General features: G+C 41.6%; 1 protein-coding gene across 1 annotated transcript in view; it reads left to right on the top strand.

Annotated features, from left to right (window-relative positions):
* FANCE (FA complementation group E) overlaps nucleotides 1-27,931 on the top strand; it is a 797,034-nt gene that overhangs the window by 728,745 nt on the left and 40,358 nt on the right. The window lies entirely within an intron of this gene.

Genomic DNA, 27,931 nt, shown 5'->3' with positions numbered 1-27,931 from the left:
CTTCAAGCTCAATTCCTGCCAGGAAAACAAAACACACTGGCAGACGATTTAAGCAGAAACCTTATGGATCCTCACGATTGGAAACTAAATCCACAAGTCTTCAGCATGATAACAGAGAAATGGGGGAGCCCGGACATAGATCTATTTGCCTCTCCTCAAAATTATCAACTGAAAAGATTCTGCACAAGGACTTATCACAGACAAGCATGGAAAGTGGACACCCTAGCCTTCAGTTGGAAAAACCTATCCATTTACGCCTTTCCTTCTCTGCCTCTTCTCCCCAAAGTCCTCCTAAAAGTCAGACAAGAGAAACCAAAGATGATACTAATTGCCCCGGACTGGCCCCGCCAATACTGGTACCCAGTCCTAAGGAACTTGTCTCAATACCCAGCTTGGTTCTTGCCTCAAAGACTACAACTACTGTCCCAGCAAAACAATCAGATCCTGCACACTCAACTACAGACTCTGAACCTGGCAGCATGGCTAATCCTGTAATCATGCAGATGACACCTCTTAGTAAAGATGTGATGGATGTCATTTTGGAAGCCAGAAGGCCTAGTACTAGAAAATTTTATGCTGACAAATGGAAGAGATTCTGTGCTTGGAATCAAGCACAAGGAACTGATACAACGGAACCAAATATTCCTCAGATATTGCAATACTTAACTGAGGTGCTTGACAAAGGCCTGTCTTTCTCGTCAATTAAAATTCATGCCTCTGCCATTTCAGCTCATTACATTACAGAGCCACCAATCTTTTCTCATCCTTTACTAAAGCAGTATCTTAGAGGAGCCAAAAATTTAAGGCCTCCTAGAAGATCACCATTACCTGCATGGGACTTCAGTTATGTGTTGGAAAAGCTCACCCTGCCTCCATTTGAACCAGCCACTACCGCTGATATAAAGTTCTTATCATGGAAGACAGCTCTGGTACTAGCTATTACTTCAGCAAGAAGAGTTTCAGAGCTACAGGCCCTCATGGCTATAGAGCCTTTTTATCATATTTTACCCAGACAGGGTATCTCTAAGGACAAATCCTACTTTTATGCCTAAGGTGGTTTCCAGTGTGGCTCTTATCCAAACAATTCATCTCCCAACCTTTTATCCAAATCCGCAGAACAAGGGGGAGAGAATTCTGCATTCCTTGGACGTATACAGACAGCTAAGATTCTACTTAAGCAGGACTAAAGCTTTAAGAAAAACTGAGCAATTACTAGTGACATATGCTGCAGGATCAGAGGGCAGGGCTATTTCAAAGCAGACAATTTCAAAGTGGATAAGCCATTGCATCCGTTTCTGCTACTTACACCATGGTAAACCTGTGCCCAAGGGCATTAGGTCTCATTCCACCAGAGCTGCAGCTACTTCAGCAGCCTTTCTAAGGGGAGTACCAACCAAAGACATTCTAGAGGCTGCTACTTGGAGTTCTGTTCACACTTTTACAAAGCATTATCATTTGCCTCTCTGCTCCAAGTCCAGGGCAGCCTTTGCCACTGCAGTTCTGCAGGGCCTTATAGCCGCATCTAATGCTGTTTAGCTCCAACCTCCCAACCATAGCTTTGGGATTCTACCCAAATGTAATGACTGCAACAGTGAAACACGAAGAACATAGTACAGTTGTGTACACTTACCATAAATGTAGATGTTCGAGTGTATTCACTGCTGCAGTCCAGGTTACCCTCCCGCCATCCCCCTGTCACTCTGGAGTTTATCTTTCCTTCTCTATCTTCTACAACCTATGTGATGTATTTGCTTGTAGATGAAGGTAAAGTTTATATTGATGCATGTGTATATATAGATATATATATATATATATATATATATATATATATATATATATATATATATATATATATATATATATATATTTTGCTACCTTTTTGGGGGCACCTGACATCGGGGGCAAGAAAAACTAAAGAAAATGGCGTTGGCTGCATGTTTTATACCCCTGACAACCTGACGTCATGGAAGAGGAGACAGCAACCGACGTAGGACCCAAGACTTTGGAATTCAGGCCAACTGAGGGCAACCTGCCATCAGATTACCCAAATGTAATGACTACAACAGTGAATACACTCGAACATCTACATTTATGGTAAGTGTACACAACTGTACTTTTCACACATCTCTGTCTGTTTTTACAGCAATTGCCATTAGCAGAATTACCTGTATAAGATTGTCAGCAGTACCTGACTAAAACAGTTACAAAGAAATCTGTAGTCAGGTAAACCTCTTTAAAAAAAGTGGGTGGTCTTTCCTTTCCTTGTTTTCCAAGGCAAGGAAATGAAAAGTTTTATAAAGTAGAAACAGGTTTCTGGTACCTAGACAAAACTGGAACCATATTGTAGGGAGAAAAACAGTTGAGTTAAACTGTAGGAGAAGGTGAAGCTTTCATTTAAATGACAGCACTGAACACAGAGGATACATACCTGCATATTCCTGTGATACCCTCACATAGATGTCCTTCAAGAATGCAACTGCAGTCATAACATATGGGTTGTCCTGCCTCAGGCAGCCCTCGGTCGGCCGAATTCCAAAGTCTGGGTCCGGCGTCGGCTGGTGTCGCCTCCTCTCCGACGTCACAACGGCTGGAGTATAAAGGCATTGGCCGATGCCATCTTCTTCAGTCTTTCTTGCCGCGCGGTGCCCGAAGCAGAAGCAGTTCGCAAGTGCCGGTCGGTCAGCTCCTGTATTTTCAGTACCGAAGTCATCTAAAAGCTAAGTACCCCGTTGGGAAACATTTATTCTTGCCTCAGCCGATGTCAGAACAAATTGAGAAAGTTAATAATTGTTTGTCTTGTGGTAAACAAATACCTCATAAGGACTTCCATTCTCTCTGCCTTTCTTGCCTGGGCCCAGACCACGACGCCTCGGCCTGTGCTGCCTGTGCTTGCTTTAATAAGCGCACTCTCAGGCGCCGGGCAGAATTCGCCGAGGACTTTTTCGGTGAATTGCGTATATCATGCCGTCGGATCAACCGACAACCCAATCTGCTAAAAAACGCAAGGACCGGGACCGACATCCTCGGCCCGCGTCCACTACCGATGCTAATCCCAAATCCTCTGCTAGCGCTCCGGTCCCCTCAGAAGTGGTAAATCAACCGCTCCATGCCGACGACACAGCGTTAACACGACCTTCGGTCTCGGAGATCTCTCCGGTGCCGGTTGTGGATTTTCCTCCGGAAACCGAAGTGTCTGGATCTACCAGACACCATTCCTGTGGACAAGGTAACGCCTGCACGTGGGGCTGCTAGGCCTCCTGTTTCCATGTCCATCAAGGCCTTTGCACGTGCTAAGGCCGCCAGTCAGGCCAAGGCCCATCCTAAACCTGCCCAGGCCCCTTCATCTGATAAGCAGATCATGTCTCTGGCTGCAGATCTTATTTCCCTTATCAGGGGGTCTCAGCCTCATCCGGACAGGGGTTCTCAGCCACCTGCAGAAAAAAGGCCTAGAACTGAGCAGGCGGACGACCTCTCCTCGGATGAAGCCTCTGGGGATTCTGAGCATTCTGATGCCCAAGAAGAACCCTTCCAGGCCTACGAGGACTCTGATGCTGAGGAATCAATTCCCTCTGCCTCCCCTCCAGAGGATTTCTCTTTTGGTGAAGTCCTGCATTCCATGAGGGAACATTTTCAATGGCAGGGTCAGGAATTCTCTGACTCCAGGAAAAGGCTTCGTACTTTCCTCAAGCTTCCCCAGCACAGACCCTTGGCTATCCCTCCAGTTATGGATGTTTTGGATGATGTTTACTCTGACTCCAGTGCCAACCCTAATTCTCTTCCTCCTGCTCCTGTCAAGCCGGACAGATATTACAGGGTCCCTGACACTCACAAGCACCTTTTTAAGGCTCACTCTGTAGACCTAGAAACTATTTCACAGGGCCCCAAGGGAGTGGCTTCCTCCTCTGCCAAAAACCCACTGCCAGCTGACAGAGAAGCAAGGTCCCTGGAGAGATGGGGTAAAAAAGTATATACCTCTACTACCTTAGCCATGAGGTCTCTTAACTGCCTTTTTCACATGTTTCAGTACCAAGATTTTCTCCTGGATGATTTACAGAAAAAGTTAGCCTGTCCTGAGCCTATTGATAAAAAGGCACTACAGGATCATATTCATAAGACTCAGCAGGTTAATAACCATTTTCTGCAGTGTGGTTATGATTTTATTTATTTATTTTATTTATTTTACATTTGTTGACCGGGCTAGTCCAGCTGGATAATTTCCATTTTCAGTGGAGGCCCGGGGAGAAAAGCTCCACAGATTAAAACAAGGTTATAGAGATTAAACAATTACAATAAATGTCTGAGACACAGACAGTGAGCAACAATGCATACATATTAGTCTAGATAAAGTAATAAAAAACAAGGTTATAGAGATTAAACAATTACAATAAATGTCTGAGACACAGACAGTGAGCAACAATGCATACATATTAGTCTAGCTAAAGTAATAAAAAACACATAGTGCTATCTACGTATTGAGAGAGGCATTAATTCTTTACAGTACAATTATGTGAGAATGGGGTAATTACATATTTTAAAATGTATATACATACTTATAAAAGACAATGTTTGTACTTTTTTTTTTTTTTTTTTTGAGAACAGTAGTAACAGTACAGTCATTAAGTCATTTGTGATCACAGAGAAAGATTGCAGTTTTGAAATAAGGAATTATGATAGTAGAATGAAGATAGTAGATTAGTCTGGATTGGTACAAGAGCAGAGCCAGAAGTTGTTCAGATGTACAAGAAGTTGTTTTTTAAAAAGATGAAAGGAGCCGAGAGAGGTAATGTGTGAGGGGAGGTTATTCCATATTTTGCCTACTGAGTTGGAGAAAAGGCAGTTACCTGCAGAATTTGTGATTCTAGTTGTGTTGACTTGTAGCTTTTACGGAGCGCAGCTGTTTCAAGTTATTATAGGGGTCAAGAGATTACTAAGAGCAGGTGTCTTTGATGGTTGATATAGAATGTTATGTGTTATTAATAGTTGTTGATAGATAAGTTTATTAGGAAGTTCCAACCAGTGTAACTGTTTTAAGTTTATACAGTGGTGTGTTCTATACTGGGATGCTGTGGCAAAACTAGCTATATTGTGGTAGGATGTAGACAGTTTCCTAAGGTTGCTTTTAGAGAGGTTAGTGTAAATAGAGGAAGCATACAGTAGGGTAGAGATAAGATGTGATTGTGCTAAGGTGGTCCGTGCTTCTGGTGTAAGGAAGGGTTTAATTCTGTACAGTGAACCAATCTTTTTATTAACTGCTTTTATAGTGTTATTGATGTGATAATCATAGCTTAGATTATTATCAATAGTGACACCAAGCAGTTTGGTAGTAGAGTCAGGGGATGAGGGAATTATCACTTGCAGTAATAGTAAAGTTTAGTTGAGAAGATTTGTGGGTAGGTGAGAATAGTAAAAGTTTTGTTTTCTTGGGGTTGAGGAGAAGACATCTTTTTGAGAACCACTGTTCGACGGTAGAAAAGGTAGATTGTGTGAGTGACTGGAGTTCAGATTGAGTGGAAGCTGTGCAAATAATGGTGGAATCATCTGCATATTGTATACAGGTAGTGTTTTGGATAGATGATTGGAGATCATTAATAAAGATAGAGAATAAGAGTGGGCCTAGTATAGATCCTTGAGGTACTCCTAAAGAGATGGGTAGTAGAGCAGATAGAGAATTTTTCCATAGTACTGCTTGTTGTCGGTTTTCAAGATAGGATGAGAACCAGGTTAAGGAAGAGAAATCTAAGGCAAGGGATTTTAATATGTGTAGAAGAAGTGTATGGTTGACCATGTCGAAGGCTTTTGACAGGTCTAGGAAAAGAGAAGAGGTTAGTTTGTTGTTGTTACGGTTACAGTTGATGGTGTTGGTAAAAGAAAGTAGTGCAGTAGTAGTACTATGTGAAGGTCTAAATCCATGTTGAGTGTTAGCTAGTAGGTTGTTATGAAGGAGATGGTTAAGTAGTTGTTTGTGTATACATTTTTCCATGATTTTGGCTAGTGGAGATAATAGCGCTATAGGGTTAAAGTTAGAAAGGTCAGTGGATTTACCTCCTTTGTGTAAGGGTATGATGTGTGATATCTTCCAAATTGATGGAAAAGTACTTTCTTTTATGGATCTGTTTATTAGGATAGAAACAGGGTAGGCAATAGATTTAGCTGCTACTTGAAGGAATTCAGCAGGAAGTTTATCTGCTGAGGGGGTAGTGGGTTTAAGTTTTTGTAAAAGAGATTGAATGTAGGAGGTGGGTATGGGTTGAAGTTGAAGGGGAAGAAGGGAATTATTGATGTTACTTAAGAGCAGTTGGGAAGCATCAGGAGATAAGTGGTTAGCTAGACGTTGTATGGAAGTAGTAAAGAAGGTATTGAAGTTATTAGCTATTAAAGAGGGATTATCAGGGTCTAAATTCTGTGGTTTGGGTGTAACTACTTTGCCTGGGGCAAGTAGATTATTGATAGTGGACCAGAACTTTTTTGGTTCTTTTTGGTGGATTGCTGAAGTTCAAAGTAATAATTCTTTTTATCGGAGAGGATGGCTTTTTTGGTATTGTTTCTGAGCTCTCTAAAGGTTTGATGATCTGTTGGGTTTCTAGAGGAATGCCATTTTTTCCAAGATTTATTTCTCAGTTTAATTTTTTGTTTAGTATTAGAGGTTAGCCAGGGTGCTGTTTTGGTCTTTGTTCTAATGGTATGACTTGGGGCATGTTGATTTAAGATTGCAAGGAATGCTGAGTTGAAATGTTCACCGGCATTGTTAAGTGAGAGGTGTTTTAGAGGGGTCCAGTTGTAATGTGAAAGCTCTGTTTGAAACTGTTCAGGATTAAATTGTTTTTTTGAATATAGTGTTCTATGAGAGGTAGGTAAGTTTAGATTAGTTTTAGCTCTAACGACATAGGTGAGGGAGTGTTAAGGTCATCAGGAAGGATGCCAGTTTGGTAGGTTTGTAGGGGGGAGTTTGTAAGAATCCAGTCTAGGGTGGTTTCTTTTTTGCTCTTATTATTTATTCTAGTGGGACTATCAGTTAGTTGTTTGAAACCATAAAGGTTTATATGGGAAGTAGGGTTAGCATTGTTACAAGATTTCCAATCAATGTTAAAGTCCCCAAGGAATAGTGTTTCTTGAGGGAGGTTATTAGGGAGTTGTTCAAGAAGTTGTTCTAAAGTGGGGATGTTATTTCCAGGGGGGAGGTATGCACAGATGATGTTTATTGCTTTAGTAGTGTTAATTTGAATTTTGGAGCAGATTATTTCAGCATTATTTGTTTGGGTAAGGGTAAGGTCAAGTAGAGTAAGCTTCAGGTTTGTTTTATATAGAATAGCTACTCCACCTCCCTTTCTGGAGGTGCGGTCAAGTCTAACAATGTTATATCCAGGTGGGGTAATTTCAATGTCTTTAATTGAAGGTTTTAGCCAAGTTTCTGATAAGCATAGAATGTCAAATTTGTGTACATCTAATAGGGCATGGAGTTGACTAAGTTTGTTACAGATGCTACGTATATTGAGATGGGCCAAGGATAATTAGAGGGTGTAGTGGATGAAAGAGAGAAGGGTTTGATATGAGTTTTGTGAGTTTTTGTAGTAGTGGCTTGAGGGCCTGGGTTGGGGTGTATGTCACCATCTAGTAGTAGATGGAGTAGTGTAAAATAGTTTTCAAGTTTATGTTTTAGGAGGGTGTCGAATATTTTCTTTGTTTTAGTTTTCAGTAGTTTGCAGTGTAATAGCCTATGGTATTTGGCAAGTAGGTAGATGGATTGTGTGGATGTGTGTAAGAAGGATGGAGTTGGGGATGTTGCAGTTGTACTGGTATGTTTTGATGGAAGTGAGAGGGAAACAGTTATGGAGTGTTCATAGGAGGTTAGGAAGTAAGTAGTAATGAGGAGGAATAATAGTGAGAAGGAGATAGGTACTTTCAGTTGTGACTGGAGGATAGCTGTAGTCATGATAAAATAGTTGTAAGTTTGAATGTGGTTTGCTGGTGTGTTGTAGGTGGAAGTACTGTGGGAGTTTAGGGGAGGTGGTAGGGGTTGTGATATTTTAGGTGTGTTAGTGAAAGAGAGGTGGGGCAGGTTATAGTAGGTAAGTAGGTGTGTCTAAATGTAGGGTGGTACACAATTTGTGAGGCTGAGTATGATTGGGTGTAAGAAGTAAGAGGTGTGTCTAGAGGCAAGTTAAATGTAGGACCCCTGGGGGTGGGTGGGAATTGGGGTAGGGAGGGAGTGAGCCAATAACGGAAGGGGAAGAAACAGCTGAAGAAAAGAGAAGGAGGGGAAACAATCAGAAATGGAGGTAAGTGAGGTCAGAAAGGTATAAGAAAAAGGAAAAGTTAGAGAGAAGACCAGGTACTTCTAATAGAAGATAGGTAAAAGGGCTAAGTCAAAGGTGAATCATAGAGTGGGAAATACAGGAGGAAAAGAAGGTAGAATTGTAGAGGGAAAACTAGGGAAGGTAACAGGGTAAAGTAAAACAATAAGAAGAGAGCTCAGGGGAGAAAAAGAGAGAAGTCAAAGGAGAAGAGTGCAACAATCTTAAAAAGGGTTAAGGTAAGAGGTAAGAAGAGAAAGGGTGAAAAGAATCAGTGGAGAGTAGAGACTGCCATCTAGTGGCCAGAGCTGGTATTAAATCTATAGAGAGATCTCAGCAGTAAGGAGAAGAGAAAAGGACGATAGAAAAGTGGTATAGAGAAGGAAGGATTATTAAGAAAAGCAAAGTAGATAGGGGGCTGCAGAGGTGCAGGTGGAGACAATGGAGTACTTCAGTGGAAGAAACTAGAGGAGAGGGGGATATGGCTGCTGGCAAAAACTGACAGTTAATCTAGTATACCTTAAGGGTGTGTAAGATTAAAATATGCAAAATAACATAGGACAGAAATACTATGAGACATACAAAATATATCCTGAGGCTTTTAGTCCAGTGGTGTTTGGTTACCCAGGTGAAGAATTACCCAGTCAGGCTGGATAGGTGAGTATAGTTGCTCCTTTGGTCCAATAAGGTAAGGTGGGAGTTGAAAGAAAAAAGTGTATATAATAGGTTTGAACAGAAAATATATCCTGAGGCTTTTAGTCCAGTGGTGTTTGGTTACCCAGGTGAAGAATTACCCAGTCAGGCTGGATAGGTGAGTATAGTTGCTCCTTTGGTCCAATAAGGTAAGGTGGGAGTTGAAAGAAAAAAAGTGTATATAATAGGTTTGAACAGAAAATATATCCTGAGGCTTTTAGTCCAGTGGTGTTTGGTTACCCAGGTGAAGAATTACCCAGTCAGGCTGGATAGGTGAGTATAGTTGCTCCTTTGGTCCAATAAGGTAAGGTGGGAGTTGAAAGAAAAAGTGTATATAATAGGTTTGAACAGAAAATATATCCTGAGGCTTTTAGTCCAGTGGTGTTTGGTTACCCAGGTGAAGAATTACCCAGTCAGGCTGGATAGGTGAGTATAGTTGCTCCTTTGGTCCAATAAGGTAAGGTGGGAGTTGAAAGAAAAAAGTGTATATAATAGGTTTGAACAGAAAATATATCCTGAGACTTTTAGTCCAGTGGTGTTTGGTTACCCAGGTGAAGAATTACCCAGTCAGGCTGGATAGGTGAGTATAGTTGCTCCTTCGGTCCAATAAGGTAAGGTGGGAGTTGAAAGAAAAAAGTGTATATAATAGGTTTGAACAGACAGTTAGATAGTCTAACATGCCAGGGATTGCTCAGCAGCCACGCGGAGAGCAGGGGGACTAAAAAGACAATCACAATGCTGACTGGTCACTCTGGGCCTCAATGATGCACTGGAAGCTTCATGTAGGGCAGCTATGACTGAGGCTGTAATACGTAGACATGCTTGGTTGAAGGATCAGTCTTTGCCTGACCATGTTAAAGTAAAGTTACTGGATGCACCTTTAGAAAAACAAAAGCTTTTTGGTGCTACTGCACAAGATGTATTGAAATCCATAGAGGAAAAAGCAAAGTCAGTACAGACAGTCAAGGATTTCCTTCAGGTTCAGCCACCCAGATTCAGCAGAAACTGGCCCTCCAAGAATTGGTCCTTCCCCGGCTCTGACAAGTTTCAAAGGGGAAAAAGCAGACGTGCCCGAGGTAGAGGCAATACCGAGGATCTTACAGGGGATGCCAATGGCAACCTCCAAATCAAAGAAGTGGCGCAGACAATTCAGCTGCACCACAAGGACAATCACAATGACTTGACTTTCGTACCGCCTACAAAGGTTCAAAGAGAAGCACCTTTGGGCGGAAAATTAGCCTTATTCTCACAGAACTGACATATCTTAACCAAGGACAATTGGATTCTGGATTTGATAGACAAAGGTTACAGATTCCACTTCCACACATTACCAATAAAACAAGGCATGCCAAACCTGCCACATCATCAAAGGGCAGAGGCACTCATTCAAGTTTCCAAGCTATTAAGTATAAAAGCAATAGAAAGGGTTCCTCCTCAGGAACAAGGCCAGGGATTTTATTCAAGATTGTTCCTTGTTCCAAGAAAAGAAAACAAGTGGAGACCCATACTGGACTTGTCAACTCTAAACACTTTCCTCATTGTGCCAAAGTTCAAAATGCTGACATTGCAGCAACTTCTTCCCATGTTGGGCAAGGGGTCTTGGCTGGTCACTCTGGACCTCAAGGAGGCATACCTGCATGTCCCAATCAGACAAAGCTGCAGAAGTTACCTCAGATTTCTTGCGGGGACAGAGCATTATCAATTCTCAGCATTGCCGTTTGGCTTATCTACTGCGCCCAGAGTGTTCACGAAATGCCTGGCATCAGTAGTGGCACACTGCAGACTGCAGGGGATTCAAATATACCCCTACTTGGATGACTGTCTCATACAAGCAGACAACAAACAAACCTTAAAAGGGAATTTGGACTATGTCATGCATCTACTGCAGGCCTTGGGATACACAGTCAACATTCAGAAGTCAAAATTACTACCATCCCAACAAATTATATTCCTAGGAGCCAAACTGGACACGGAAAAACAAATGGCCTACCTCACAGAGGAAAAACAGCAGCATTTACCAGAGTACTTCAAAGGCCTAGCAAAGCTTTCCCAGCTGACTGCAAGGAAAATCCTGCAGGCCCTGGGTTTCATGGCATCTTGCATCCTTCTGATACCTTTGGCAAGACTTCATATGAGAAAGCTGCAATGGTATCTAAAAAACTTATGGTCTCAACACAACAACAGCCTAGAGGACATAATCCCACTTATTCCATGTCTGCAGAAGGAATTTCTATGGTGGGCTCAAGCCAGTCAACTAAACGAAGGCATGCCTTTCAACAGACCTCAAGCAGACCAAATGATAACAACAGACGCCTCAGACCATGGATGGGGGGCGCACATGGAGGGCAGATGCATTCAAGGTCTTTGGACGACAAAGGAAAGACATCTGCACATAAACCAAAAGGAGATGTTGGCAGTGATGCATGCCATCGAGACTTTCGAAAAAACACTGAAACAGGGACATTTGCTAATAAGGACAGACAACACTACTGTCATGTGGTACATAAGCAAGCAGGGAGGCACTCATTCTTACCCCCTCTGCAGACTAACAATGATTCTCTGGGAAAAATCCCTGAGCCTGAGGATACATTTACAATCCCAGTTTGTACCAGGCAAGGACAATGTACTGGCGGACAATCTGAGCAGAAATTTCATGGATCCACACGAATGGATGCTGCACCCTCACATTTTCTCTCAACTGGCAAGGACATGGGGAAGACCGGACGTAGATCTTTTTGCTTCCCACTTAAATCATCACCTGGAAAAGTTCTGCACAAGGACTCACCACCCTCTAGCTTGGAAAACGGATGCTCTCTCCTTCAGCTGGAATTCTCTAAAAATTTATGCATTCCCTCCCCTGCCTCTGCTGACCAAGGTGATACTGAAGATCAAAGCAGAACAACCAACAGGCATCTTGATAGCTCCAGACTGGCCGAGGCAACACTGGTACCCATTGCTATTGACCATAACTCGGACCAAGCCATGGCCTCTGACCCTATGGCCCCTGCTCCTAACTCAACACAATTACAGGACTGTACATCAAGACCTGAAAACATTGCATCTGACAGCCTGGAGGCTACCATGACTCCAACACCAAACTCTCTTTCCAAATCTGTTCAAGAGATCTTGCTGGAAGCACGCAGACCTTCCACCAGAAAAACCTATTCAGCCAAGTGGAAGAGATTCAGCATCTGGAATGCCAACAGGGGTCAGGACACAGCATTACTGAGTATACCTCAAATATTAGAATACTTGGCAGAACTATTTCATACTGGACTCTCATACTCCTCAATAAAGATTCATGCCTCAGCAATCTCAGCAAAATACAACTGTGACCCTCCAGTGTTTTCACATCCTCTGCTAAGACAGTTTCTAAGAGGGATAAAGAATATCAAACCTCCCAGAAAACAGCCAGTACCTGCATGGGACCTCAACTACGTGTTGGAAAAACTAACTCTTCCTCCATTTGAGCCAGCAGCAACCTCAGAAATGCAATTTCTGTCATGGAAGACGGCCTTCTTATTGGCAGTCACCTCGGCAAGAAGAGTTTCGGAGATACAGGCACTCATGGCAGTGCCCCCCTTCCTCATTTTTCATCAAGACAGAGTCTCTCTAAGAACCAATCCTACATTCATGCCAAAAGTAATTTCCAGGGTGTCTCTAAATCAAGCTATTCATCTACCTGCCTTCTTCCCCAATCCTCAAAATAAGGGGGAAAAACTACTTCATACTTTGGACATACACAGACAATTACACTACTACTTGGACAGAACTAAGGCCACCAGAAGGTCTGATCAGCTGTTTGTAGCCTATGCTGCTGGAGTACAAGGAAAAGCAATCTCCAAGCAAACAATTTCAAAATGGATTGGACATTGCATCAGATTTTGCTACTCTTTCCATGGAAAAGGTGTGCCAGCCAATATCAGGCCACATTCTACCAGAGCTATAGCCACTTCCACAGCTTTCCTAAGATGAGTGGCAACAAAGGACATTTTAGAAGCTGCTACATGGAGCTCCGTGCATACATTTACCAAGCACTACAACCTGCCCTTATACTCCAGATCCCGAGCAGGCTTTGCTTCAGCAGTCCTGCAGGGGATTTTAGCTACACCATCCTTATCTTAGTTCCATCCACCCCCAGCTTGGCTATGGTATTCAACCCATATGTTATGACTGCAGTTGCATTCTTGAAGGACATAGTACAGTTTTGTACCTACCATAAATGTAGATGTCCGATAGATATGCAACTGCAGTCGGATTTTCCCACTCTCCTACCCCTCTGTATCCTTCTTTTTGGGTCCCTACCCCTCTTCCCTTTAGCTGGGGGTATCTCCTGTGGTGTATCTGTTTATTACTGTTGTGCATGTTTTGGATTATTTTATCCATTTACCAAATTTAGCCTTCCTAGGAGGGCACCTGGCATCTGGGGCAAGAAACACTGAAGAAGATGGCGTCGGCCAATGCCTTTATACTCCAGCTGTTGTGACGTCGGAGAGGAGGCGACACCAGCCGACGCCGGACCCAGACTTTGGAATTCGGCCGACCGAGGGCTGCCTGAGGCAGGACAACCCATATGTTATGACTGCAGTTGCATATCTATCGGACATCTACATTTATGGTAGGTACAAAACTGTACTTTTCTTTTAATGTCTTTATTAAGTCATCATAAGCGATGGGTATACATTCATAAAAAGAAAAGAAAACAAACTATATTAACATTTTCCATTATTTGCATACAATATACATAAATGTTTTCTTTTTAAGAATTTTCATTCACTCCACCATTGCATAAATTGCTCAGTTCTACCTTCCTTTAAATATCCTGTCTTCTCCTGAACATTATTTTGCATGTATTGTTCCCACAAATTCTGTTTATTTCTATGTAATGTGCCCCTTCCCTTCTCTAGAGATCCCATCTCATTTATTTTGTCTCCTTTACAATAATCAGTATTCCAGTGTAGTTGGCTTAGATTTTGATTTCCATTTTCTAGTAATTGTTTTGTGGCAGCCAGTAGCATTAAACTTAGAAAGGCCTTGTTATATCTAGGTAATTCAGATCTTATATCCCAGCTCAAAATAATACTTTTTTTTAATTATGACCATTTGTTACCCAGCATTTCTGACAAAGTACACTATAGGGTTTTTTTTTAATCTGCCAACTCTTTATTCCCCCAGAAGGCATGTTCCCATTTACCTCTGTGTTTCTCATCACACCTCCAGCATTTGCTGGTACCCAAGTCTACTTTGGGATATAAAAATGCGTATGCAAACACTTGCATGCAAACATCCTAAAGCTTTGGTGCATGTTTGGGAGACATACAGATGTCCTTCATTGTTCTTTGTAAATTTCCTTTCATTGTCTCTTAAATCTTTTCTAACCTGTTCTGATTGATTCTTATAGTGATCATGCAGCATTTTATATGCCTATTAATAATCACCCTTTTTAACAGCAGATTTTGTTCTAGACTCCACTAAAAGCTTTACCAGAGCTGGTGTTTCACTTAATACTCCCCTGCCCCTTTCTGTTTCCCTATACATTATCAAGCCCTAGTAGAGAAGACAGTCTTTAACCTGCAGTCCACACTTCTCCTGAGCCTTATCTCGTTCTGCTGCCTTCCGCTTCCTAGTTATTTGCTCCCAATTCCTTGGCTCCTTTGCTAATTTTCTGCAGTAGACTCCAGTCCCCATCTTGCCTGTTTTCTGTACCTCTGCTTGCAGTCATCCCTACTGACACCATTTTGTTTCTCCATTCCCATGTTGGCTTAGTTATTAGGTTATCTTATGTTACTCTGAGTATAGTATTCTGTATAGTTGTTGTTCTCACTTAGGACCAGCATCCAAACTTCCACTCGCTCTTTTTTTCTCATATCTTCCCTCACTCCAGCCACCATTTCATCACCATCCTTTTCCACTTTGATTTATAACCTTCTGCTTGGGTTATATGTATGAGCCGTAACCGCGTAACTGTGAACTATCCCTTTAAATCAAGTAATCTTAAACCACCTCGCTCTTTGGAGAGAATCAACGTATCCCACTTAACTCTCTCTTTTCCGCTCACAAATAAATTACTTCAACTGTATTAGTTATCATCTGCAATATTTCCTCAAGTGGAGAAGAATTTGTCTGACCTGTATATAAAACCAAAGGCATTTTCACTGCTTGAAACTTACTATCCATATCCGATAATCAAGAGCCTCCAGATTCTTGTTTTTTTTTTTTTTTGGTCTCTTCTCACATGTCCTTAGCTGTCATAACAGAATACTTTTTAATCCACACACTAAATTTATTTATTTATTTACATTTGTTTACCGGGAAATTCCGACTAGATGCAGGTCCTTTTTCAGCGGATGCCCGGGGAGAAAATACTTCCATCTTCTCATGTCCCCATAAATATGACTATTGCTGAACCAATCCATGTGTGGGTCATAGTTTACCACTGTAACCTTTGTTTTGTCTTCAGTTATTCTGTATCCCAGAAAGACTTGAAACTATCTCAGAATAGTCCACAACACCTTAATATCTTTGAATTTGTCAAGTACAAAATATCATCTGCAAATAAAGGTAACTTTTTTGATTGCCATGTTGGTTATATCCTTTAATTTCTGAGTCCCTTATTTTCTTTGCTGGTGGCTCTAAATACAAAGCAAATAAAGAGAAAAGAAAACAACCCTTCTTGGTTCCATTATTCAAGCACAGCTTATTGGAGAGGAGCCCTCCTGCTTTAATTCTTGCCTCCACTACTTCATGTATCTTGCTTATTAACTGTCATTTTACCAGGGAATGCAAATGCTCCTATTTCCTTACTCATAAAATCCCAGCTGACTTATTGAATTTTTTCTCTGCCTCAAAACTCACCACCAGTAGTGGCATTTTCCTATACCCTGCTTCCTTCTGGATCATCGTTGTTCTGTTAACATTGCCAAATGTTTCCTCCCCTCCATAAAACCACATTGATCCATAGTTATCACTTTTGGGAACACCTTTGCCATTCACTTAGCTAGTATATACATAAGCACTTTATAATCATGGTTTCAAACTGAAGTGGGTCTATATGAGTCTGGGTCTGAAGGGTCTTTACCTTCTTTTCCCTTTCCGTCCATAGGAATATTGTCTGTCCTGGAGACATCCCTGTTGATTAATTATATTCACTGTTTTTATCGTATCCCTTCCTGCCTTAGCTGTTAATTGATGAGCCTCAGCTTCCTCTAACCTTGGCATAAGAATGTCTTCTGTAAATATTTCCCCTTGTGCCTTTTATTGATTCCCCATTCTTTTGCTTTATATAAATTTTCATAAAGTTTCCAAAATGTCTGTAATACGTCTGTGTGATTTCCAGTTCTATTTCTTGTCATAGGCTCCCTAAAATATTTTACCTTCTGTTGCCTTAGATGTTCTCAAAAAAAAGTTGCTGTTAAGTTTCTTTTTTTCTTTCCTTTCTAAACTCGTGTACATTATCCAAATCCTCCCTTACTTTTTTCTTTAGCACACTACAGTTTTTCTTCTTGTTCTGTGAGAATCCCTTTGTTTCTAATATATTAACTTTTGCCAACCCCCTCTAAATAATTCATATTTCTTTTATCTCATATCTCTTTCTCTCATTTCCACCTTGTTTTAAACATTAGTATCATTTAATCCCACTCACGAGATACTCCTTCATTAAATGTACATGCTCTTGTGAAATGTCTGTCCACTTTATCCCAGTTATTGTATCATGGGGAATAATAATTACATTATGTCAGAGTTCCTGATACTAAATTCACATCTTCCATACCAAATATTCTCAAATATGTCTTCAGAAGTCTAGTCTCTCTTGTTATATTTTCCCTTCTAGGTCCCCTGATGCATCCTTACTGTTGCAAATCAGGTTCCAGTCCAAACCCATAAATATTTTTCTTTGCTGAGAGATGATCATTTCTCCTAAAATTCTCTTAACCTCTGTAATAGTTTTAGGTGGAATATAAATATGTGCCAGTGTAATTTTCTTCCTCTGCCATTAACCCCTTACCACCACAAATCTGCATGTATTATGTGATCTGATGATGTCAATTTTATTTGTTCCTCAATAAATGGGCTCAGATCTGACTTGGCCACTTTCTCTAGATTCTGGGATCTGACTCTCAAGCTCCTCCCTTATCCATAATGCCCCTGACCACTGTGTTACCTCAGATCTTGTTTGCTGCTCTATGATTCAGTCGGGATTGCAATCTCTCAAACTCGTTGTGGATTTAATGAGTTTAAACTTTGTTTTTTGCTTTTTGTCTTTAAATCTTATGCATGTTCTTTACTAGTATCTCCCTTACCTTATATCTAAGTAACCTCTCTTTCTACTTTTACCACACTTTGAGGTATTTTTCTAGTAATACCATTGCTGGTGTACAATGGATATAAAAAAGTGTACACACACCTGTGAAAATGCCAGGTTTTTCTGATATAATTTTTTTGCAAATTTTAGCCAGGCCTGGATGTGTTTTGTGTAAGGAAAGGCTTCCGTCTTACAACCCTACCCCATAGTCCATACATATGGAAAATACAGGAGATTTTTGTCACATGTAGTAGACAACCAGTACTTGCTAGAAATTCCTGCATCTCCTTCAGTGTTGCTGTAGGTCTCTTGACAGTCTTCCTGACCAGTTTTCATCTGTTTTCATCAATTATGGGGGTACGTCCAGTTCTTTGCAACGTCACTGTTGTCCCATATTTTCTCCACTTTTTGATGACTGTCTTCACTGTGTTCCATGGTATATCCAATGCTGTGGAAATTTTTTGTACCTTTCTGCTGACTGATACCTTTCAGCAATAAGATCCCTTTGATGCCTTGTAAGCTCTCTGTGAACCATGGCTTTTGCTGTAGCAGGCAACTGAGTAAATGTCAGGAAAATCCTACTAGGACAGCTGAACTTTATTTGGGGTTAATCAGAGTCTCTTTAATTGATGGCAGGTGTGTACCCAAGAAGACTGAATGTTGTAATTAAATCAAAAGGTGCTTCAACAAAGTATTAGTTTAAGGGTGTGCACATTTGTGCAACCAGTTTATTGTACTTTTTTTATTTTTTATATTTTTTCCCGTAACAGATTTGTTTTATAATTGAATTCTGCAGGTTATAGGTCACATTAAAGGTGGGAAAAGTTTTGAAATTATTTATTGTAGTCTCATTTTTTCATATCACAAAAACCTGGCATTTTAACAGGGGTGTGTACACTTTTTAGTATGTCCTCCATGGACACTGGATCCCAGCCCAGGCCTTGTATCACACCCATCAGGGATGTTTCATCCGGACATTGCAGGCCTCAAGTTGACCTCATGGTTGCTCCATTTCCTGTGATGGCTAGACATTCCATGATTTCCTCTCCAGTTCGCCAAATTCTTTTTTCCTCTCCCAAACCTTCAACTAGGAAGATTTATAAGAGTAAGTGGAAGAGGTTTTCTTTTTGGGTGCCTCAGACAGAGTTGAATCTTTTCACCACTCCACTCCCTGCTGGTTTTGATTTCTTTGCCTCCATCTTTCAAGGCGGGGAGAGTTTCTTCACCATCAAAGTTCAGTTAGCATCCATCTCCAATTACCACATCATAGATAATACTTCTCCTTTGGCTTCATCTAAGTTATGTAAGGCCTTTATTAAAGGTACCTTTTTATTTAGACCCCCCCAGTTAGGGACCCCACTCCATCTTGGGACCTGACTTTGGTATTACAGACTTTAGCGTATTCATGTTTTGAATCTTCAGCTAAAGTAGACCTTAAGTTTCTGTCTTGTAAAACTTCAGCTATAACTTCAGCAAGACAAGTTTCTGAGCTCCAAGCACTCTCTTTAAAACCACCATATTGGATTTTTCACAAAGATAGTTACTTTATGCACTAATCCTTCCTTTCTACCAAAATTGCTGTCTGTGTGTCTCCCAAAGTCCCTGACTACTGTGTCAACTCTTAGGGACGTGTTGTCAGTATGATAGTTAGCAGGGGTGGATGGCTTCCTGAAGGATACTATTGTGCATTTCATGGCATTTAGTTTTAGTTCACAACTCTGACACCAATTGTTTGTTTGTGTCAGCCCTTCCTGGAGAACATTTGTGCCGGTGTGAGATTCAGTGGCAGCTCCTAATTTGCAGTCATCTCCAAATTTAGTCAGCCAGAGACCATTGACATTGACCTTGACTTCAGAGATGTAAATCCCAAAAAAGAGTGCTCCAAAGACTGATCCCTGAGGGACTCCACTTGTGACTTGCCTCTTTGTAGAGGTGGAGTCCCCAATTTTAACTTCCTGGGTCCTGTCTGTGACCCAGTTGGCTATTTACTGGGTGGCATATGGGTTTGTACCTAACCTCTTCCTCTTGAGTTTGTCAACAATGCCTGAGTGGGGTGTTGTGTCAAATGCCTTGGCCAGGTGAAGGTAGGCAGTGTGAACCTTTTTGCCCTTATCCGTTGCTTTGGTGACCTTGTCAAAGAAAATTCACCAGGTTGAGTGGGTATGAATTGCCCTAGATGAAAACAATCTGGGTTGGGTCCAGTGTCTGGTGGTTTACTATATCATTATTGATCATTTCCATGATAATTCTTTCCATAGCTTTGCATATGAGACTAGTAAAACTTATGGGTCTATAGATGGAACAGTTTTGTGCACATGGATGACTGTTGTTGTTCTCCGTTCATGAGGCATGAAGCCTGTTTTGGAAGATACAGTTAAATAGCAATTCCAGAGGGCCTGATAGGTCATGCTTCATGCTATTTAGAAGGCATCCTGGATATTGCCTGGGCCCATTGATGCAGTGTTGTCTTGGCCTTAGACCATTAAGGACCTGTGCCCTAGTGATAGCAGTGGGAGTTATATTTGATGGTATTTCCTGAGGGAGGGTTGAGGGGGAGAGAAGGGTAAAGTTGGAGCTGAGTTTGTTGGCCAGTAGGTTTACCATGTCTTCTGGCTCAGTGTAGGCAATAAAGGAGAATATACCCTTCATCTCTTAGATGTACATAGGCAACTTCACTTTTACCGTCACAGAACTAAGGAATTTGGAAGAGCGATCAATTGTTTGTCTCATTTTCTAACAGTAAAAAGGGAAAAACTAGTTTCCAAAACTACATTAGCCAAATGAATAACAGTTTGTATTGCCTACATTTATTCCTTGAGAGGGTTAACCTTGCCAAGATGACCAAAAGCACACTCTGCTGGGTCAGTAAGCCACATCAGCTGCCTTTTGGGCTAGAGCCTCCATTGATGACATTTGTGCAGCTGCCACATAGTCTAATGGTCATACTTTTCTTTCTCATTACAAATTGGACATCATCTCCAGAAACAGATATGCATTTGGTTCTGTAGTTCTCCGGAAAATCCTTCTGTGAGGACCATCCAAGGTTACCATAGCTGTGGACTCTGTCCCATTCATTGAGGAACGAATGAAAATGACATCAGATATAAAAGTTATGTACTCACCATAACTATGCATCTGTGTTTTCTATTTTCATTCTTCCTCGAATCCCCCCCCCCCCACATCGTCTCCCATCCATGTCTTTGGAAGATCCCTAACAGAATTGTTATTAGGACCTGTAGTTCCAGTTTGAGCTCCTGATCTTTTAGCTATCAACTTTTCTGTCATATCAATAATCATTATTGAGATACTTTGCAGTGGTATTGTATAATAACAGCAAACTTGATGTGAGGTTATACAGTGGTCAGGTGCATTATGGGTAAGGGAGGAGCTCGAGATTCAGATCGTAGAATCTAGAGAAAGTGGCTGACTCGGATCCAAGGATCGGATATGAACCCATTCACTAAAAAAGAATGAAAAGTGACAAAACAGATGCGCAGTTATGATAAGTACATAACTTGTATTTTTCCTCTTCTATCACTGTTGAAGCCTCTGTGGCCATCAGTTTTACTTCTTTTTTCCTTTGTCCTTGAAATTCTACTGAATGTCCACCCTGAAATCCTTTCTTTGTCAACTTCAAATGATTATTTCTATCCAAAATGCATGTCCTGTAATACTGCTACTTGCACCGTACATTACTTAATCTAATTCAATGTGCCTTGATTTTTTGTTTATCCTTGTAAATACTTTATGTTCCATGTTAATATTGAGAGAATAGACATTCTGATAACAAGCTATTACTTTCACTTATACATCACAGTTGTTTTGAATGTATATTTCTACTTTTTAGCTTACATGTAAACACTTGTTTGGCAGCGTGGTCTCTCTTTAGTTCATTCTCATCTCACTTTGTACCCATGTCACATTTTGAGACTTTTTACTTCAGTAAAAACACTCAAAATAAACACCACTAAATAGATTTTCAGGACCCCGTCCCCTTTCAACTTAAAACACATAAAACTCTGTACATTGTGAAGATATGATTTTACCTTTCTGGATAGGAGCAATTGTCCCTGTAAAATTAAGGTTACCTGTGCTAAAACTCATGTTACAGCCTATGTTCCCACAACTGATGGTTGTCTGTTTTTTTCTTGCCTCTCTTTCCCTCCCCGATGTGAAAACAGCTTGCATGCTTTTAAACATTAGCTTTAAGCTCTAAGAAAAAGGGCACTGACTACTTTTAAATAAATGAACTAAATTGTGAGTGGTTGTGCTAAATGCAAATAAAGCAATAAGACTACTGGGGAGGCAACTACTTGAATGCATTATTCACTTCTTGCTGTTTCAAACTTCATTTATTTTCCACCAAACTATTTGCCAGCATACCTTTAAATGTTTATTACAATGCAAGTTATACAGTTCCTTCATTAACATCCTTGGAGGCTTTACTGTCCACCCCTCGTATGATTATTTGCTTGTACCTGAAGACTAATTGCCTCCAAGTAAAAGCAGTTGTTAGTGGAAAAGCAGCTAGTAAATTTACAAATGGATGAAAGACCTTTTGTAAGGTTCACTCAGGCTACCTTTTTTTTTTATTAACTGCACCTTCACATAGTTTCTACAACACTGCAGTCTGAGCTATCTTTAACCTCCAGTTCATTGTGCCTCTTTTTGGTAAGACTTGATAAACAATAACTGAAACCTGTAAAGTCACATTGTCAAAGCACCACATAGTTGTAAGTGACATCAAAACCACACAGATAACACCACTTCTTCAGGTTCATGATCTCTGATTGCTAATACTGAGGTCATACAAACTTTGTGTAAGGGGAAGAGTTTAAATAATAGCTTCCTTTTTAGCTTTTCTTCAAACATCCTGGTCTAGGAATCAGTATTCATAGTAAAAAAAGGGGGGGTGGCGTAATGGTTAAGATGTTTACCTTACAGACACCAGAAACTGGTTTTGATTTTCACCTTTAGAAATTATGACTTGGCTTATAAAGGCCCTCTGAGGTAGTTAGCCTAGTAATCACATTTGATCACTGTGAAATAGGACCCAACAAAATCACTTGATGTCCTTTTGTATCACTGTTGCAGTATTCCTGACATAATGGATCTCCTGCCAAGGATAGCTCAATGTCCGGCTAGTATACTAAAGCCTTTAGAATTTGTAGACGTTGTATGTCACACACATGCTCCTCGCCCAAGGCATAGGGCATAAAGGTGACTTACAGACTTACATTCCTCAGAACTTCTTTGCCACCAGTCTGAATATCATCGTTGAACATCAGTCTGAATGCTGTTCTTCTGTGCTGGCTACTGAGCCATGTTTCAGATAAATGCCCTGATGGGGTTTCTTCTTGTATTCTATTTTTTGTGTATGTTTACATGTCGTCCCGAAAGGGAAAATGCCAGTGTGGGAGGCAGATTCCCCGTAAAGATCAGCATGAGCAGTTTGGGTGCTTCTCGCCTTATGCAGTGCTGTATCTGCCAAGCGTTTGTCACTAAGACTCTATGTAGTCATCTCTTCTCCTTGTCTGTTTACCTAGAAAACCAATGTCTAAAGTTCTTGGAGTAAAATGCTATGGCAGAATCTTCCCGTCCCTAAGTCAGCTGCCTGCCAAGAAAAAGGCCAAAAACCTCTGGTCTGATTTAGCTGCTGCCCAGCCTCCCCTGGACATATCTGTCAAAGTTGGTGAAAGGTCTGGACGATCGTCCAGTTGTTGTTTTGGATTCCTTTGCTCTGACCCTGCCAGAGGCTGCCATGGATCTGACTTCTCACACATCCTTGGAGGCTTTAAAAATCTCTGCTGCAGACGTTGAGGGGGAAGTTTTGGCTGATTATACCTGAGAGACCAAAAGAGATTCTGCAGATTCTAGTTTGGGAGGAGATTCTTACTATGTTGATAGTGTCGGCATGGGTCCAAGCCTCCTTGGGTTTTTGGGCAGATGTCCCAAAAAAGAAAAAACAAAAAAGCAAACATATTTCCCCTGCTGTTAAAGATCTTCAACAAGAACGGCGGGATTTTACCCAGGGTTGTCTAATTCTGTGATGGCCTTAGAGCTTTCTCAAGGAGGCTCTACGCCTGCTCCTCCCTGGTCACCTACTTCTGCTAACAGGCCTGGGGATTTGGATTCTGGGGAAGAGTCTTTGGCATACTCTTCTCATATCCCTTCTCCTTTGTATTCTGGGCCTGAGGAACAGAACTGTGTTTGTTCAGATTGTCCCTTAGAAGAATTCTCCTTTGGAGACACTTTCTCACATGATGGAATATTTCAAGTGGGAACTGTCCTCCGGTTTCTGATATTCAGAAGAGGTATTACAGACTCCTCCAGATGGAGTCATCTAAATCTTCTGCTGTTCCTACAGTTCTAGCTGCCGTCTTGCATACCTTTTTCTGCAGCCTCTATTACCCCTGATTCTTATCCACCAGCCCCCAAGAAACCTGACAGATTTTACAAGTACCTGATGATTGTAAATTTCTGTATAAATGTCCTTCTGACCCTTCTGTAGTGTCCATCTCTTCTGACAAATCTTCTAAGCTTTTCCCTTCCACTAAACAACTTCTTCCTTCAGACAAAGACCCTAGAGCCATGGAACATCTTGGCAAGCATTTTTATACTGTTGCCACCCTGGCTTTTAGGGCTGTCAATTACCACACTCATATGAGTAGGTATGTTTTAGCCCTTCTTTCTCGATCTTCTCAGGTAATTTCTGACCTTCCTGATTCTGAAGGGAAGGCCTTGGCCCTTTCCTTGTTGGGCTGTGCCGCTCTAGTGGCTCGCCACACTATTAAGTGTAGTAATGATGCAGCTGATGCTTCTTCTAGGGTTTTTGCATTTGGTTCTGTCCTGAGGTGTTACTGTTGGCTTCTTCAGCATTTACCTGATGACATTAAAGCTAAGTTGTGAGATACTGCTTTTGATAAATAAAAGCATTTTTGGTTCTGCTGCTGAACTTTTTAAGTCTCCCCCAGGACAAAGACAAGGCCTTGTAGGAGTTGAAACATATATTTGTTTCTCCAATCCCCAAGTTCCAGAGGACATCCCTCCAATTCTACTTTTGTTTGCAGACAGTCTTACCCTCCACCCAAAGTTATAAAAGGTTCTAGGCATGTACCTCCAACTAAGTCTAGTCAGACTCCTGCTTCTCAGAAGCCTCCTTTTCAGGAAAAACTAGGTTCCATTTGACAGTTTGCTTCCTCTTTCCTTTGCAAGGTCCCCTTTTTCCTTCGTCTTTGCCTGTCCCTTCCCAATGGGTTAAGGGTCACTCAAGACTCTCTTTTGTCCATCATCCACCTTGGTTATTTCATGGTATAGAAATCCCTTCCCCCTTTCGGGATATCACACAGCCTCCACAGGAACAGTTTTCTTTCTTTCCAGACGTGATTCAGGCTGTTCTGGCCCAGGGCATCATTCCGGTTGTGCCCCTACCCAAGAAGGAAAGGGTTTTATTTCAGGATGTTCCTCGTCCTCAGTAATGAAGGCACCTAGAGACTCATTCTGGACCTTTCTCAACTCAATACCTTTCTAAAGTCCCCCTCCTTGCAGATGCTGTCCCTTAAATGTTCTTTCCTGTTCTTCTGCAAGCCTTCCTGGTATCTATGGACCTCAGAGATGTCTACCTTCACATCCCCATCCATCCCCTTTTCACCTTCACATCCCAATCCATCCCGTTTTCACCTTCACATCCCCATCCATCCCCTTTTCACCTTCACATCCCCTTTTCAGGAAGTTTTTGTTTCTCTGTTTCTTTTTCAGTTATCTGCTTTGCCGTTTGGCTTCTCTACTGCCCTAAGGGTATTCACCAAGTGTCTCACTCCTCTCATTGCCTTTTGTGGAATGAGAGGGGTTCAGATCTTTTCTTATCTAAATGACCTGCTCATCCAGGCCTCTGCCCATAGGGTCCTGTTTCGAGACCTTCAGTTTACTGTTTGCCTACAAAGCCTGGGGTTTACCATAAACTTTCAAAAATCAGTAAGTCCCTCTCAGGATCATGTTTTTCTTGGTTATATGATCCAGGCCATTTCCATACTGGTGTCCACCCAGGGCCCCTCTCTCTGATTGCCTTTTTCTAGTCCCTTCTTGTTCTGGCTTCAGTCACAGCCAGGGAATTTCTCAAGTTGCTAGGGTTCATGGCTTCCACCATTGCTATGCAGCCTCTAGCCATGCTCCATATGCGAAAACTCAGTGGTACCTTAAGTCAGTGTGGCTTCACTGTCATCTGTTGGATTTCCTAGTCTGATTCCTTTCCTGTCTTAAATTCGAGCTTCAGTGGTGGATTCATCTCTCTCTCTCAACCTAGGGCTTCCTTCCCAACCTTCAGTCCCATCTCAGTAGCTTTTTTTGAATACCTTGTGCAAGGGGTGGGGAGCTTCCTTTAGTTCTCTCAGGGTCCAGGGTCTCTGGCCTCCCCATCAGAGCTCACATCACATCAACAACAAGGAGATGGAAGCTCTCCTTTTAGCTCTTCAGGCTTTTCATTCTCTCTCTCTCTCTTCCAGGGCCACTGAAAGTTTTCACAGACAATACCACAGTGATGTGGCATGTAAACAAGCAAGGGGGGGGGGCAGTCCTACCTTCTTTGCAGGCTCGCTCTTCAGGTCTGGGATCTAGCTGTCCAGTACAAAGTGACATTTCAGGCTGTCTTCATTCCTTCAGAGCAGAATATAGTGCCAATTCTGAGCAGGTCCAGCACACAGGCTCATGAATGGGCGCTTCACAGAGATGTGTTTCTGGACATTGTCCATCAGTGGCTATTCCTAAGGTAGATCTTTTTGCCTCCCCTCTTAACAGACAGCTTCCTCTGTTCTGTTCTGGAGTCCCAAGTCCACTGACCTGGAATGTGGAAGCCCTGTCTTTTCCTTGGAAGGGAATGTTTTTGTACTCCTTCCCTACCCTTCCTCTGATTCCAGGGGTCCTACACAAGATCAAGCAAGACTCCACCAAAATCTTTCTAATGACTCCCTTTTTGGCCCAGACAGCATGGGTTCCCCCCTTCTTTTTCACAGGGGCAATCACCACAAGTTACCTTACCAGATGGATCTTCTCAGACAAGACAAAGGATCTTTTATCCATCCTCACTTGTCCACTCTTCAACTGACGCAGTGGTGATAAGGTTTTCATCCCTTTTAGGCACCTCTTTTTTGAGGACATGCTTAGGGTTCTGCAGGAGACCGGGAAACCCACTACCAGGAAATCATATTTGTTCAAATAGAAGAGGATTTCTGTCTAGTGCCTTCCTCGTAACCAGTATCCCTTTTCAGTGGGTATCCCTCTGTTTATCTCTTTATTTGTATGAATTGCTCCATGCTGGGTTAGCATATTCTTCAGTTAATACTCATCTCTCAGCTATTTATGCTTGTCTGCCCTTGACTCCCCCTTTAGCTTCCAGGTTTGAGGTCAAACAATTTCTTAAAGTTGTCCTTATCAGGCCTCCAAAGAAACCTATTCCGCCTTCCTGGGAGCTCAGTTTTGTTCTTGAAAAGTTGACTGTCGACTCCTTTTGAGCCTGTAGCTCCTGCTTCCTTGCAACATTCTACATGGAAAACTGTTCTTTTGGCCCTTACTTCAGCTAAGAGAGTATCTGAGCTTCAGGCTGTTATGGCTGCCCCTCCTTTTTTGTTTTTTTCCCAGGGACAGGGTGGCTCTTCATACTAATCCTCATTTTATGCCCAAGGTGGTTAATGAGTTGTCTATTAATTTACCCTCCTTTTTTCTCTGTCTGCAGTCTGCTAGTGACAAGGTTCTTCACGCTTTGGATCTGCATAGGCAGCTTAGATATTGTTTGGATAAGACTACCGTCATTTGCAAATTTGAGCAACTTTTTGTTTACTTTCATCTCAATTCTTTGCGTTTGGCAGTTTCTAAACAAACCATTGCTTCCTGGATTTCTAAGGCCATTTCTTTTATTTGTTCTTTTCATGGTAAATGTTTTTTTACCTCTATAAAGGCTCATTCTACCAGAGCTGTTGCTTCCTCTGGTGTCTTTTTCAAAGGTCTGGATACCCGTTCCATCCTTGAGGCTGCTACTTGGACTTCTGTCCATACCTTCACTAAACATTGCAAGTTGGCTGTTTCCAGAGGAAGAGCCGACTTTGCCACATTTATCCTGCATGGGTTTCTAAAGGGCTCCTCAGTGCCTTCCTCTTCTTGGGTTTTCTGTTGTGCTTTTGCACTCTCCCTTACATCAGGAATACTGCAACAGTGATATTGAAGGACATACTACAGTTGTATAAAATCTTACCATAACAGTAGAAGTCTTCCTCTTCACTGTTGTAGTATTCGCTTCCTCCCTCCTTCCCCTTTTTTTGCTCTATCCTGTTTCTCTCACCATTCTGGCCGGGGATCCTTATTTTTTCTTCTTTCTGAATGCACATGTTCCTCTTGGTCCCTAAGGACATTCTGTTCATCTTGGGGCTTTTCAGTTCTGAGGTGTGTATGTCCTAACGTCACCTTTATGCCCTTTGCCTTGGGCAAGGAGCATACTTGTGACGTATGACATCTATAATTTTGTGCTAGCTGGACGTTGCGCTAGCCTTGGCAGGAGAGCCTTTAAGTCAGAAATACTGCAACAGTGAAGAGAAGGAATTCTGTTATGGAAGATTTTACACAACTGTACTTTTCACAGTCAAGTTGTTCACCAAAA

Source organism: Protopterus annectens, chromosome 7.part0 (assembly GCF_019279795.1).
Source record: "Protopterus annectens isolate FY-2018-M chromosome 7.part0, PAN1.0, whole genome shotgun sequence".
NCBI lineage: Eukaryota > Metazoa > Chordata > Ceratodontiformes > Protopteridae > Protopterus > Protopterus annectens.
The sequence above is the reverse complement of the archived record's forward strand: the minus strand, read 5'-3'. Positions and strand labels throughout refer to the sequence as shown.